At 45.6% G+C, this 13,356-nt stretch overlaps 1 long non-coding RNA gene across 1 annotated transcript; it reads left to right on the forward strand.

Annotated features, from left to right (window-relative positions):
• Window positions 1-12,020: 12,020 nt before the first annotated feature.
• LOC123652821 lies at window positions 12,021-13,165 on the forward strand. The gene is made up of 2 exons (XR_006742320.1): window positions 12,021-12,274; window positions 12,834-13,165. It is a non-coding gene; the product is annotated as an uncharacterized LOC123652821 (long non-coding RNA).
• The last annotated feature ends 191 nt before the right edge of the window (window positions 13,166-13,356 follow it).

Raw genomic sequence — 13,356 nt, forward strand, 5'->3', positions numbered from 1 at the left:
TGAAAACAGCAGCTGCAACCATTGCACGTTCCTACCACACAGGTGTTTTTGCAAGTAGTTTTAGAGCTTGTTAAACCTCCCATTTTATGAATGAACGTGCTGGGGCCCAGAGGGATTAAGTACCTTGTCTAAGGTCACACAGCAGGGTCCAGACTAGAACCAAGCTTTCCTGAGTTTCTGGCTTTCCGTCCACTAAGAGCCTTTGACCCTCCATCAGAGATCCAACCACCTGCCCGCGTTGTTTGACCAACCTGACCAGCGATCAGCTGAGTTAACCGTATTTATGAAGTTCCTTTCCCCCCTCAACGTCTGTGGGAAAGCCCGCTACAATGTTCTCAGTTTCCGGGCTGCACCTTGAAAAGATGCAGAGCTCACAACCCCTGTGTCTGTCTCCTGCTGCCGGCCTGGCTGGCCCTCTTCTGTTGTCATGGAAACCACGCACCTCCGTTTTGGCAGTGCACCAGCTGGACAAGGAACTGAGAGCATCCTTATCTCCTCCCAGGCTAAGAGGAGCTGGTTACTCAGTCGCTAGATCTATATTTATTGAGCACATACTAGGCAATAGTTTTTTTTTTTTAATATATATATTTTATTGATTTTTTTATAGAGAGGAAGACAGAGGGATAGAGAGTTAGAAACATCGATGAGAGAGAATCATCGATCAGCTGCCTCTTGCACACTCCCTGCTGGAGACGTGCCTGCAACCAAGGCACATGCCCTTGACCGGAATTGAACCCAGGACCCTTCAGTCCGCAGGCCGACGCTCTATCCACCGAGCCCAACCGGTCGAGGGCAGGGGTCCTCATTTTACAGGCGAGGAAACCGCGGCATCGCCAGGCTGGGAGAGGAAAGGCGCGGCCCCAAGCCGAGTGGCACCTGGATGGCGGCCTGAGGAAAGGCAGAGTGGCACCTGGATGGCGGCCTGCTCCCGGCCTTCCCACAGACCCAGGCTGCCAGGCTCCGGCCAGTGATTGGCCAGGAGCCAGGGCCCCAGCTGGAGGTGGTGATGGAGGGAAGCATGGGAGAGGGGCCCCCTCATTTCTGCCAGACAACAACCAACACCCCACTTGCCTCTACCAGGCTTGCTCCTGACCCTCCTCAGTGCCAGGCTGCGTTTGGCTTCCTAACCGCAGGAGTGACAAGATCACTCGCTCAGCAGTGCTGGCTCCTCCTGCGGAGGCACAGCCGAGGCTTTGGAGCCAGACACGCGTTCGGGGCCCAGCTCTGCCCCTTGCTGACAGCGGAGCTCTGGGCGAGCTGTGCCACGGGCTTATTTAGTGTCGTGTGTCCCCCCCACAACCTTCCTGAGAGGTAGGATCATCGCCCCCTTTTTACAGGTCAGGTCCCTGGGAAGGTAGGGGGGTCATCCACGCCTGCACCGTGGAGGGTGGAGGCCCAGTCCTCCCCGACCCCAACCGCCAGGCTCTGTCCACCGACCTCAGAGCCTCCTTTGTTCCCTGAAATCTCGCTTCCTTTGTGGCAGGGCAGACGGTGCACGGTGCACGCCGTCGGCCTGCTCCGGAGGCCCAGGCTTGTCCCCCAGCCCCGGCCCGGTTATCGCTGTGGCCGGGGCTGCGGTCTCCCAGAGCCGGTAGGGCCACTGTGGGCCGCGCTTTATCACGGGCCACGCTTCCTGCTTCTCTGTCACCAGCAGGACCTCAGCTCTCTCAGTTAATCAGCAACAAAAAAGAAAAAAAATCCTCATAGGCGATGGTTTTATATTTTCTACCTGCCAGTCGGTGAGGGTGTTCTTTTTTTTGTTCCCCGTTAACTGAAGGAGAGTGAAGGTCCCACTGGTGGCATGGGGGCAGGAAACATGGCAGATGATAAATCACCTCTCTCTCTCCCTCTCTCTCTCTCTCTTTCTGTCATACACACACACACACACACACACACACACACAAAAGGCAAATGGCCAACCACATACACACACACACACACACACACACACACACAAAAAAAAAGTGGCCACCTTTGACAGTGAAAGTCAACATCCTTAATAGAAAAAGAATTCTTTAAAAAAATATATTTTTTTATTGATTTTTTTTACAGAGAGGAAGACAGAGGGATAGAGAATTGGATAGAGAGTTAGAAACATCAATGAGAGAGAATCATCGATCAGCCGCCTCCTGCACACCCCTCACTGGGGACCTGCCCGCAACCAAGGCACATGCCCTTGACCAGAATCGAACCTGGGACCTTTCAGTCTGCAAGTCGACGCTCTATCCACTGAGCCACACCAGTTTCAGCAGAAAAAAAATTCTTAAAGATATTTAAAAATAAACACCCCGAAAATCAGGGTCTTTGTCCGAGCTTTGGGTATCAGCTAATTCAATGCCTTCATTTCACAGACCCAGACTGGAAGCAATCTGCCCCAAATCCAGGGGAACCCCGATCCCTGCTAAAGGGGCAGTGGTTACTAGTGAGCACTGAGGAACCGGGCAGGCCTGGGTTCAAATCCTGCCTGCCCACTTGCCAGCTCCTGAGGCTAGCCTCTTTTCTGGGTAAAGAAATCTGTCCCATAATCCACTGTGGTTCGTGCCTCTGTACCTTTGCTTCACTTCCTTCGTTAGGAATTCCCCTCTCCCTGCATTTTTCTCTTCTGAAAAAACATCCTGCTCATTTTCAATAGCCAGCTCAGATTTCAGCTCCTCGGAAGACTTCCGTCCCTCTAATCATTTGAATAGGTTAATATAGTCACAAACACATTCAAAGTTTAAGTGAAGTCTTTCTTGCTCTTTAGCTGGTCTTTACCCCCGTATCTTTGACCTCTCCCTCCATTAACCTGACACAGTGTCCAGCACGGGGTCTTGAAATGAATGGGGAATGGTTGTAAGATTCATTTCTGGGCCCTGGCCGGGAGGATCATCCCCATACGCCAATGTTGGGGGTTTGATCCCTGATCAGGGCACATACAAGAATCAACCAATGATGCTTCTCTCTCTCTTCCTCCCCGACCTCTCATCAGTAAATAAAAATAATTCATGTTTGGGATGAAACACTATGCAGCCATTTAAAATGATGTGGAATAATTTTGAAGAATATTCACAAAATTGTTGAGTTCAAAGAGTAGAGATCCTACTCCGTACAAAACAGTAGGATCCCAATTTTATCAGGAAAAAGGAAAGTACACATAGAAAAAATATTTGAGGAATTCTAGTAAAATCTTACCAGCGGCATTAGTAATTTTTACGTGAATTTTTTTTTCCTGCTTCTCTTTTTTGCGTTATTCTTCATTTTCCTGATTTTCTCCGTAGCCGTCTGTTCCCTTTGTAGTCATTATCAAGTAAGTTTTTTGCGCTGTGGGACTTCTTATTCTCTTGGACCACCCCACAGGTCTGGGTGGTCAGAAAAGTGAGGGCTATTCCCCCCATTTTAGAGATGCGCAGACTGAGGTTCGAGGAGGGTTTGGGACAGCGGTGGGCAAACTCATTAGTCCACAGAGCCAAATATCAACAGGACAATGACTGACATTTCTTTTGAGAGCCAATTTTTTTTTAACACTTAAACTATATAGGTAGGAACGATGTTATTAACTTAATTAGGGTACACTAAGCTGGCCTTTGCTAAAAACTCAAGGGGCCAAAGAGCTGCAGTTTGCTGACCACTGGTTTAGGTCTCTCCCCAAAGCCTGGAGCTAACGCATGGAGCCAAGCCTGAAACGCAGGTCCTCCCAAGGCTTGTTCTTTGCCTCCTGGGGGGAAACTCCCCGTCACTTCCTGCATCCTCCTGGCCGGGCACATGTGGCATCTGAAGATGGGGCGAGGCGCAGAGGAGCCAGTGACAACAGACAGGAGGGTCATCTTGAATGGGGCCGGGGGAGCTGCGTCCAATGTCAATGCCACATGCATACAAGCGTGTGTTGTCTTAGTCAAAGCTCTTTGCAAAGATCTATTCAAACCAGCTTACGTGAAGAGAACAGGAATTTACCGGAAGGGCGCTGTCCCATCGCACTGAACCCAAAAGCAATGGGGCCTCCGGAGGCCGGGGGGAGAATCCTGAAAATCGGTTGGAAATAACAGAGTCAACTCAAGCTCTGTAAATACAGGAAATTTATTTGAACCCTAGTAGGTTTGGCTCAACGGATGGAGAGTGTCGGCCTGCCCACCAAAGGGTCCCGGGTTCGATTCCAGTCAAGGGCATGTACCTTGGTTGTGGGCACATCCCCAGTGGGAGGTGTACAGGAGGCAGCTGATAGATGTTTCTCTCTCATTGATGTTTCTAACTCTCTATCTCTCTCCCTTCCTCTCTGTAAAAAAATTAATAAAATATATTTTTAAAAATGATGAGAGAGAATTATCGATCAGCTGCCTCTTTTAGGCCTCTCTGCCCTTCCTCCCATGGAATTGAGCCCGAAACCTGGCATGGGCCCTGACTGGGAATTGAACCGTGACCTTCTGGTTCATAGGTGGATGCTCAACCACTGAGCAACACAGGCCGAGCTCAACTCAGGTCCCTTATAAACCCTGGTATCATCCCCCGTGTCTGGAGCAAAGGGAGAGAGTTCACCCTCTGTCTTACCACATGTGGGGAGCAAGCAGTTCTCAGAAAATGGATTGTTACGCACACGATGAGGGCTCTTCCTGAGGCAGCTCCATGCCACGACTGCCCAGCTTATAAACAAAGGGACTAGCTTTCCTCTCTCCCACTGAAGCCCCAGAAAAACTGGGGTGTCGTTTTTCTCTTGCAAGGACATCAGGATGTACAAACCTTGGTGCGCACAGACTAATTCAATTTGGCCGGCCTATTGAGCAATTACCTTGAGCTGTGCCAGGCCTGACCGTCCGGAGATGATCAGATATCATCGCTGCTCAGTAGATTCCCGGCCACCCCTGCCCCCGATATTGTATTTCTGTCTGTCAGGTTCATTTAGAAATCTGTCATTTCCAACACAGCTTGCCTGGGAATGCCCAGCTGACTGCGTCAGGAGGCACTACATCGCAGGAATGCATCTGCATGTTGAGATCACGGAAACTCAGGGTGTGCTTGAGCTCCTTACTCCGAGTCATCCTTTTTTTTTAAAAAAATTTTTTTAAATATATATTTTATTGATTTTTTTATAGCGAGGAAGGGAGAGGGATAGAGAGCTAGAAACATCGAGCCTCCTGCACAGCCCCCACGGGGATGTGCCTGCATCCAAGGTACATGCCCTTGACCGGAATCGAACCCGGGACCTTTCAGTCCGCAGGCCAATGCTCTATCCACTGAGCCAGACTGGTTCTAGCCCTCTTTTTTTTTATTTAAAGACACAAATACTATGGAAGGCCATGGGCAGTGGTGACGTTGGTACCTGGTTAGGATTTCCCAAGCCCTTTCCGAGGCCTGTCCTTACGGGATGGGTACAGACCCGCCCATAACTGCTCTTACTTGTGGGAGAGAGGGGCTTCAGGGAGCAGCAAAGGAAAAGCTTTCACGCTTTCTTTCATCAGAGAATAGATATCATTCTATGAATTCGTTAGAGAATGAACTATATATAAGAGCTTGTGTTTCTCTGGATTTTTAAACCATGTTGGAAAAACTTAGAGCAGCCCTAAGCTGGTAGCTCAGTTGGTTGGATCGTTTTCCCCACAGGCCAAGGGGCAAGTTTTTGGGTTTGATCTCCGGTCAGGGCACATACAAGAGTCAGCCAATGAATGCATGAGTAACTGGAGCAACAAGTCTATGTGTCTCTCTCTCTCTCTCTCTCTCTCTCTCTCTCTCTCTCTCTCTCTCTCTCTCTCTCCCAAGAATCAACCAATGAATGCATGAAAGTGGAGCAACAAATCCATGTTTCTGTCTCTCTCCCTCCCCCTCTCCTCTCCCTCTCTAAAGTCAATAAAAGATGCAGAGTAGAACAGACAAAGGCAAATGAAGAAAAACGGTGGGTAGCAGCCTTTGGCATGTCCAGGCGTGTGCTGCTGCTAATGTCACTTGTACCAAAGCTAAATAAAAAGTGCTGCTGCCTCGCCTGGGCTTTCTTCCTCTTCTTTAGCCTCGAGCCCCTCATTCCAAAGTAGAGATCCTGGCATTTGTCTGTTGGCTGCCCCCGGGGCCAGGGGTACAATTTGTGGGGTCCCATGCAAAATGAGTATGTGGGGCCCCTGTGCAAAAAAGCAGGGGGGATGCTGTTGAAAGCAGTGACATGTTGACTTTGTCCCGTGGTCTCTTCCTATCGAGTTGTCATGGTGTGTTTTTTTAAATCTAGGTTTGTAGTCAAGATTTTTAAAAAATATATTTTATTGATTTCTTACAGAGAGGAAGAGAGAGAGAGATAGAGAGTTAGAAACATTGATGAGAAACACTGATCAGCTGCCTCTTGCACACCCCCTACTGGGGATGGGCCCGCAACCAAGGTACATGCCCTTGACCGGAATCGAACCTGGGACCTTTCAGTCCCCAGGCTGACAGTCTATTCACTGAGCCAAACCAGTTAGGGCATTTAATACTTCTCTACTCAATCTTGTTGCTCAAATCGTTTCATCTTTGGCTAATGACAGCTTGTATCTAGGATTTTATTTGAGGTTTTTTTTTTTGTTTTTTTTTGTATTTTTACAAAAATTAGGTAAATGGGTACATATTATTCCATTAATCATTTTCACCTAAAAATAAAGTATTACATTTATCCTTCCTAGAAAAAAAATCTTATGTATTTTTAAAAAATATATATTTTATTGATTTTTTACATAGAGGAAGGGAGAGGGATAGAGAGCTAGAAACATAGGTGAGAGAGAAACATCAATCAGCTGCCTCCTGCACACCCCTCACTGGGGATGTACCCTTGACCAGAATTGAACCTGGGACCCTTCAGTCCACAGGCCAACACTCTATCCACTGAGCCAAACCAGTTTCAGCTGTATTGTTGTTTTTTTTGTTTTGTTTATTTGTTTTGTTTTTCTGAAGAAAAAGCTAGGCCCTTTTATTTATTTATTTAAAAAATATTTTTATTGATTTCAGAGAGGAAGGGAGAGAGAGAAACATTGATGATGACAGAGAATCATTCATTGGCTGCCTCCTCCATGCCCCCTACTAGGGATGGAGCCCACACCCCGGGCATGTGCCCTTGACTGGAATCGAGCCTGGGACCCTTCAATCGACAGGCCGACGCTCTTATCTACTGAGCCAAACCAGCTAACGCTACGCATAGTTTTTTTAGTAGCTATGCAATGTTTCATATTGTTTCATTAATATTATTTCATGTACATGATGACTTCTACTGTTCCCCTACGGATAAACATTGGGTTGTTTCGAGGCTTCATTTTTTTAATCTATAGACAATATTGCCATAAACATTCTTGTACTTACATAGCGATTATGGCATGGATTCCCCAAAGTGGGAATACGGGGTCAAAGGGCATGTATGTCTTCAATTTTAGTAAAGATTACCACCCTATTCCCCAAAAAGGAATGCCACAATCCCCCTCCTCGGGAGCAAGGAACGAGAGTGCCTCTTTTTCCACATCCTTATTAGCACTTGATGTCACTTCTCTATTTTAATCAGTGTGACAGGGACAAATGCTACCTCATTGTGTCTCTCTGTGTCATTTCCCTGGTCAGTGGACTTGGGAAGCAGTTTTTCACATGTTTATTTTTTGTTTATTTATTTATTTATTTTTATTGATTTTTTTTTTTACAGGGCAGAAGGGAGAGGGATAGAGAGCTAGAAACATCGATGAGAGAGAAACAACGATCAGCTGCCCCCTGCACACTCTCCTACTGGTGATGTGCCCACAACCAAAGTACATGCCCTTGACTGGAATCGAAGCTGGGACCTTTCAGTCTGCAGGCCGACGCTCTATCCACTGAGCCAAACCAGTTAGGGTGTGGTTGTTTTTTTGTGTGTTTTTTTGGTGTGATTTTCTTCCTGGAAGGTAGTTAAATTATTAGTAGTGCCTGTTCCTATCAGGTTTGGTTTTAGGTTTTGTTTGGGAGAATCTCTTTTGGTTTCGTCCTTTAGTCCTAGGGATGGCCTGTGTGCGAGGACTTAGTCCTTCATCCTTTGGGAGTCTCCACCGAATGCCCAGAATGTGTCTCGCGTGTCCACCATGGCTGGGCTTGAGCTCCAGCATGCTCCAGCCCTGAGCACACTCTGCTACTTCTGTCCCTTGCTCTGTGCTAAGCCTCACAGTCTCACTCTGGACACACACAGCCCACAGCCCGGCCTTCTCTGACCAAAGACTCAGAGAAACGCCTCTGCAGGGACTTCTGCCTCCTTCCATCTCCCATTGAGCTGCTCCCCCCTCCTCTGAACCCTGACCTGCAAATTCCTGCCGCTTCAGCAGCCTCCAGCGCGCAGTTCTGCCTCCTCAGCGCAGGAAGGCTGCTCTTTTGCTTGGGACCCACCTCTCTCTGTAGCAGCTGGGCGGTTGCACGCAGGCAGAAGGCCAGGACAAACACGGGGTTCATCTTGTCTGTTTCCCTTTTCTCGAGGATCAGAGCCTCTGCTGCCTATTTTTCCAATGCCTGAGAACAATGGCTTCTGATTTTCCGTTTTTTGTTTTTTTTTAAACTTAATTTTTTATTTAAAAAAATATTTTATTGATTTTTTTTCAGAGAGGAAGGGAAATGGATAGAGAGCCAGAACCATCAATGAGAGAGAAACATTGACCAGCTACCTCCTGCACACCCCCTACCAGGGATGTGCCCGCAACCAATGTATATGCCCTTTACCAGAATCGAACCTGGGACCTTTCAGTTTGCAGGCCAACCCTCTATCCACTGAGTCAAACCAGTTTTTTTTTGTTGTTTTTTTCATATTTAAGATCCAGCTAGATTTTTAAAAATACCCAATTTGACAATCTCTGTTTCTTAGAGTGGAATTTAGCATTTATTGTATAATAACAGATATATTGGATATTATTCCTTTCATCCTGTTTTTCTTAATTATTTTCTCTTTCTCCTTTTCCCTACTTTTGCTGCTTTAATCACATTTCCTTATTCTCCTGTTATTTCAGAACCTTGACTGTGCTTTTCAATGCTACCATGGTTACCTCCCTTCCCCTTGCTAACATGATAACCAAAGGTATATTTTTTTATTAGCATAACACAATTAAATTATGTCTAAGCTTTTATTAAAAAAATTTTTTTTATTGATTCCAGAGAGGAAGGGAGAGGGAGAGTGAGAGAGAGAGAAAAACATCAATGATGAGAGAGAATCATCGATTGGCAGCCTCCTGCATGCCCCCCACTGGATACTGAGCCCGCAGCCTGGGCATGTGCCCTTGACCAGAACTGAACCCGGAACCCTTCAGTCCGCAGGCTGATGCTCTATCCACTGAGCCAAATCAACCAGGGCAAAATCATGATTAAGCCTTTAGAGCACATTTATTTCTCTAGTCTCTCCAGCTCTCAATGCCTCCCTTTTACTGGCCTGAACTGACATTTCTAGACCAGGGTTTTCATTCAGACTTCTTTTTGGCTTATTTCTTCTGTTTTGAGCATACTTAGGGCAAACAATACAAGTTCTTGGACATTTAAAAAAATATATATATTTTATTGATTTTTCACAGAGAGGAAGAGAGAGGGATAGAGAGTTAGAAACATCGATGAGAGAGAATCATCGATCAGCTGCCTCTTGCACCACCCCCTACTGGGGATGCGCCTGCAACCAAGGTACATGCCCTTGACCGAAATCGAACCCGGGACCTTTCAGTCCGCAGGCCGATGCTCTATCCACTGAGCCAAACTGGTCCCGGCGTTCTTGGACATTTTTACAACTCTTTTTCAGAAGAAGGCTAATGAAGGGAAGGGAATTAACTTTTAGTAAAGTACGGTACTATAATATATTGGTTTTTATCCAAAAAAAAATGACTGGCCATGTGGACCATACTCACAATCTCAGCGAGCAGGAGGTGTGGTGATAATCACGAACAATGTTCTGTTTTGGGAGGTTCTTAAAGGTACACTCTCACTCCATCTCACCATCACTTGTGGAGCCACAGGTGTGTGCTGGGCTTCCCTCTGCTCTGCCTCTGCTTACCTGCCTGATCTGGTTCTCTCTCCATCTCAGTCTTCCCAGGCCCATCTCTTCCCAAAACAGATGTAAGAGCGCCTTCCTTTGAACCCTACCTCGTTTATCTCTCTCCTGACACCTCATCGGCTTTGTATGACAAGTTTGGGTATTTACATATCTTTACCCCTCTCCTCTTTTCTTGGGGAGCGGGCAGGTATCTTGGCTTTGTATTCCCAATGCCTAGCACAGCCCCTGACACACAATGCATACCGAGATGAAAGGATCAGAAGTACTTACTATATGGGTCAAGGAATTACCTACATGAATGAAAAATAAATTTAAAAAATCAGACTTTAACTTAGTGAAGGCTTTTGTGCACTTTCATTTTTTGCATCTATGAGCTAAGGTTTTTATAGAGAACTGCCTTCATGATGCCCCATCTGCACATTCTTGAGAATTTCCTTTCTAAAAGCAAAGCATTTACCGCTCACGGATGATATTAATAACTTCCCTTCATCTAGGGCTTCCCAGTCTTTACCGCTGCAGTATCTGGGGAATTTTGACCTGTTTGGAAGCTAAACTTGAAAAAAATGAGAACATGGATTTTTTTTTTCATGTATCATTATACTTCTCATATATATATATATATATATATATATATATATGAGAAGTATAATGATATATATATAGTGTCTGAAACAAGGTATAAATGCTCATTTAGAGGGGAAAAAATACTAAAGCCTCTTCTGCTTCTATAAATTTTTTTTCTGCCTTCTTTTTATTTCCATTTGTTTAGAAATATGTTTCAAGAGTTTGCTGTAGCTGCACTTTTGCTGGAAATACATCCTGCTCCTCCCTCGTGGGCTCAGGAGTTCATGGTGAGTCAGACAAGTCAAGAAGCAGAGTGATTGCACCCTGGTTGGGCCGAGAACCTGTGAGTGGGGAAGCCAGAGGCGGGCCCTCCTCAGCCAAGGAATGCTTCTCAGGTTATACCAATCAGAAAACTATGAAGATAGCCCTGGTCAGTTGTGCTCAGTGGTTAGAGCGCCAGCCTGTGGACTGAAGGGTCCCGGGTTGGATTCTGATCAAAGGCATATGCCAGGTTGCAGGCTCGATCCCCAGTAGGGGGCATGCAGGCGGCAGCCAATCAGTGGTTCTGTGTCATCATTGTTGTTTCTATCTCTCCCTCTTTCTTCTTCCCTGAAATCAATAAAAATATATTAAAAGAAAAAAAAAAGGAAAAGAAAACTATGAAGATGAGGAAGACTTAGGCTAGATATGAGTGGTGGAGAGAAAGGATGGGACCATAGTATGCCAGGCAGAAAAAACAAGTTCCAGAGAACCCTCCCACATCTGGAGAAGTATAATTACTTCCTAGTGGTTGGAGTGTCCTGGCAACCCATGAAGCTTTTGTCTTTCCTCCGTTTTATTTTTAATTACTTTGTTTGTTTGTTTGTTTGTTTGTTAGAAACACAGTGCCAGGCATTGGTGAGTTAGCCATCATGCAGAGCAGGCCCTCTGCAGTGGTTGGTACGGAGCAGACCTGGGCTACCTAAGGCTCTTAGGAGCCTAAAGCTGGAAGGTCTGGCCTTGGCCTCCTAACCCAGACCTTCTTTCTTTTTTAAAAATATATTTTATTGATTTTTTACAGAGAGGAAGGGAGAGGGATAGTCAGAAACATCCATGGGAGAGAAACATCGATCAGCTGTCTCCTGCACACCCCCTACTGAGAATGTGCCCGAAACCAAGGTACCGGAATCGAATTTGGGACCTTTCAGTCTGCAGACCGACGCTCTATCCACTGAGCCAAACCAGTTAGGGCCAGACAATTCTTTTTTCTTTTTTCCAAAGATAGAGATGATTTATTAATCATTGTAACAAAAAATATATCTATATGTACATGTATATATGCAGAAATAATGGGTCAGAGGATATTAAACCCAAGTGTTCACAATTTTATAGGTGGTAGTATTAAGGCTGAATTTCCCTTCTTCTTTTTTAAAATTTATATTATTGTTAAAAATATTACGAGTCTCTGTGTCTCCCCCCCCCCCCCCCATTGACCTCTCCCTGGCAGCTCCCACCCCCCACCCTTTCTTCTTCTTTTTTTTTAAAAAGTCATTTTTAGAGAGATAGTAAGGAAGAATGAAACATCAATTGATGGCCAGGCATTTCTTAAGTTCAAGGACAGGGTCTGATTCACTCTCTGCTCTGTCCCCAGCCCTGGGACAGTGCCAGGCGGCAGTCAGAGCTCAGTATCGGTTGGAGGAATAAGATGGCCACCCAGGACCCTGGCGGAGACTATTATCACTCTTGGGCAACTTCTTGCCGGCTGGGGCTTCCAAGGTGGGTCCCGGGATGTCTCTGAGCAATGAAGTAGTGAACTCAGCTGCAGGTCTCCTACCACAGATTTGCTAGGAGAACCTACTCACCGAGCAGTGATGCCCTCGATCTTGTCAGCCAATTAATTCCTTAAGCACTCCACGTTAGGGAAGGCCTGCTGATTTGATGTTATCTGTCTTTTAAGAGGGATCTTTGATCATATCCCGTTCCAGCTGGACTTCCTCTCCTCTTCTTCCCTCCTCCATTACCGATGGTGCGGGATCTAATTACCTCATCACCCCTTAATTTATTTATGAAAGGGCTGAGGTTAAAGAAAAGAACATATCTCCTGGACCCTTTTGGGGAACCTTGTGCAAAAGCTTTCCTTTCTCTATTCCCTCCTTTACGCCCCATAAAACCTCCGTTTCTGTCTCCGGCAAGTTGGAAATGTTCTTACTTACAAATTTAAGTAAATAAACTTCCCTCCCCGGGGCGGAGTGGAGGCCAGCCATGTGGGTTAAGCCTGGCCCGCCACTCCCCGTGGATCAATCAATCTATCAACAAGAATTCATTGATCCCACAGGAAGCAGATTTCAAAACCAGCACACGGCTCCTGGACGTTCTTGGCTTCCTCTTCACAAGACACTTGGGAAAGAGGAGTGTTGTGAAATTTTTAATTTTATTATATTACACAAATATCACATGGATACAAGTCAGCTTTCAAACAATTCCAACGACATGCTGTGTGGAATAACAAGCGAAAGGCTTTCCCTTCCCGCGCGTCCCATCCCAGTGGAAGAAGTTGAGAGTGTATCCTTTTATTCAGGCCTTTGAACAACGCACTTTCTTACATGAACTCCTACATAAGTATTTAATTAAAAAAACATAAATGAGATCATAACATAGGTTTATTTTTTTTAAAACATAGGTGTTCTTTTAAAAACCACACACACACACATATACATACATATATATATGTGTGTGTGTATACATATATATATATATATATATATATATATATATATATATATATATATATAATATGGCCTGACATCTATTGTCAGACCACACGAATGTCCATTTTAATGACTGAAATAGTATTTCAC

The sequence above is a fragment of the Pipistrellus kuhlii genome, unplaced genomic scaffold, assembly GCF_014108245.1.
Source record: "Pipistrellus kuhlii isolate mPipKuh1 unplaced genomic scaffold, mPipKuh1.p scaffold_m20_p_20, whole genome shotgun sequence".
NCBI classification, from domain to species: Eukaryota; Metazoa; Chordata; class Mammalia; order Chiroptera; family Vespertilionidae; genus Pipistrellus; species Pipistrellus kuhlii.